The sequence below is a fragment of the Pteropus vampyrus genome, unplaced genomic scaffold, assembly GCF_000151845.1.
Source record: "Pteropus vampyrus isolate Shadow unplaced genomic scaffold, Pvam_2.0 Scaffold3184, whole genome shotgun sequence".
Lineage (NCBI taxonomy): Eukaryota > Metazoa > Chordata > Mammalia > Chiroptera > Pteropodidae > Pteropus > Pteropus vampyrus.
Window position 1 is genome coordinate 2215 of NW_011891965.1, and position 2404 is coordinate 4618.

Sequence of the window (2404 nt, forward strand, 5' to 3'; positions counted from 1 at the left end):
TCGCAGTTTCTCAGCAGCACGTTATCTGCTGAGAACACAAGCTCTGCTGGCTGCACACTTCTGCTCAGGAGTGCTCCAGTAACGGGCGTGGTGTAAATGGACGCAGCCCAAGCCCTCGGGCCCCTGGTTCCTTCCCTTCCCTCATCCCAGAGGCGGAGAAGACCGGGGTGGACGTTTGCAGTGGTCCCTGCAGGCCGGGCCTCGCAGTGGAGCCTCCAGGAACAGAACTGGGGGTACGCTGGCCCCACCCTCTAGCTCACCTTTCCCTTCTCTGGGCCGAGGCTCCTCCCTGGGGGAAAGAGATGCCCCGTGTGGCCCTACACGCCAAGAAGCACAGGAGCATGTGGCCATCAAACATTACTGTTTTGTATTTCCCACGGGACTCCTGGGAGGGGAAGGGGTTAACGCACAAGAAACGACTGTCCTCTCCCAAGGTCTGTGATCTTGTGGCATCCTACCTCTTATGGCCCCTGCTCAGCCAGCAGGGTCAGGTCAAGGACATGCTTGTCGCCAAGCCACTGCTGCGTGGACCACCAGCCCTTATGCAGTGAGGGGGAGGAAATTTATTTACTGTTTTTATTTATTTTTATTTATTATTTTTTGTTTAGGCGAGGCAACCCTTGGTTGACCACACGGATTGCAAGGACCTTGTCAGCTTACAATCCTTTATTCTTTATTTTTTAAGCCTGCAGCACCTGGTCTTCCTAGGTGGTCTCCCATCCAAGGACTAACCAGGCCCGACCCTGCTGAGCTTCCGAGATCAGACGGGACCTGGCGTGTTCAGCGTGGCGTGGCCGCAGACGAGGGAGGGAATTTAAAGGGGAAGCGGCTGTGTGTGGAAGGAAGCGTTACAGATCCCTTCACTTAACTTTCCTGATAACTGAATGTGGGAGAAAGTAAAAGAGAGTTTTGCCAGGTTTGTAGGGAAAAAAGGGATATAACTGAAAAAACTTTTCAGACGGAGTTGGTTACAAGAAGAATGAAAATCAGGCAGGAATGTGCCAAAGACACTTAGAAATGACATAAATGGTACTGAATTCTTGAAACAGCTATCAGGTGACTGAGTATAAGGTATTCAGAGAAGAGGTTCGTATTTTAGATACGAAAAGGTTTGTCTTTTGAGTCTAAGAAACTACATCTATTGAAGAGAAAAAAGAATAATCAGCTTATAGCTAAAAAGACAGATTCTAAGAAATACTACAAGACAAATGAGGAATATCAAAAGTTATTTTAAATGTGAATATCTAAGCTAATGATAAGTAAGTTTAAAAAAAAATTCATTTCACCCTTTGATTAGAGTGTTCATGCCCGGGAGCACCTTTCCTTCGATGCTGAAAGCCCAGTGTCACACCACGTCCAGACTACACGCTGACAGCCCCACGCCACCTGACCCTCTGACCGGCTGGCCTCACGCGGCGTCTGTGGCAAAGTCACTCCGGGCCTCAGTACCCTCGGGCTGCTATGACAGGATCCCGCAGCCCCGGTGGCAGTCGCATGCTGTATAACTAAGAGACGTCGCACCTTGCCGGGCCCTCGGGAACTGTCCTGACAGAGCTTGGGCCCCACTGAGTACCCCGAGGGCAGAACAGAGCAGGTAACACAGGTGAGCATTCGACATCTGCCTCCAAGGGAAGGAGGGCAAGCCAGAAAGCCCTGCACCACCGAGGACAGTAAGGTCAAACGGCAGGTGATGAGAACATGACTTTAATGGAGGAGTCTGAGGTCTGCATGAAAAGGCAGCTAATTGTGCGGGGCCACATGCTGGGGCCGCTCGGGGAGGGGACAGCCTGCTCACCTGGAAGCCTCACAAGACAGGCTTCCCTCTCAGCTTTTACTAGGGAGAAGAATTACCCGAGATGCTCTGCAAAAACCGTATTTCTTGGTTATTTAAGTCACTTATAACGAATCTTGTGCCACAAAGGGCTAAGTGTACCGAACCAGCTTCGCTTCAGGTAATGAGGGTTGAAGCCCACCGAGGAGTCCCGAGAGTGTTCAGCTCCGCAAGGCGCCTCTCGGTCTTGTTGCTCCAGAGTCACATATTTTAAAATGAGGTTCGCTGCTTTACCCGTGGCTACACAGGGAGCTAGAGAAGCGTGGCGTGGGGAGGGGGCTGGGGACCTCAATGTCAGGAGGTCGGGGAACCACTTTTTCACTCTATTCTGACTCCTGAACCGACACCCGTATCCCCCTGGCTGATCTCAGCTCCTACTTCAGAGTGACATCTAAGGACAGGATATCATCTCTGTCCTGGGAGACAAACGCCTTCACCAAATTCTCTGCCAATGGCGTCTTTCTCACAGTCACACACGTTTAAAGAACAGGTGCCAAATTTTCTTGCCTTACGACTTGTGTTTCTAGTTAATCCCCGACTTCCACGTGTCCCACTTAGAAACACCTGCCTCCA

General features: G+C 51.0%; 1 pseudogene; it reads right to left on the reverse strand.

Moving 5' to 3' along the window:
* Positions 1–683: 683 nt before the first annotated feature.
* LOC111734663 lies at positions 684–802 on the reverse strand (annotated as a pseudogene).
* Between the last annotated feature and the right edge of the window lie 1602 nt (positions 803–2404).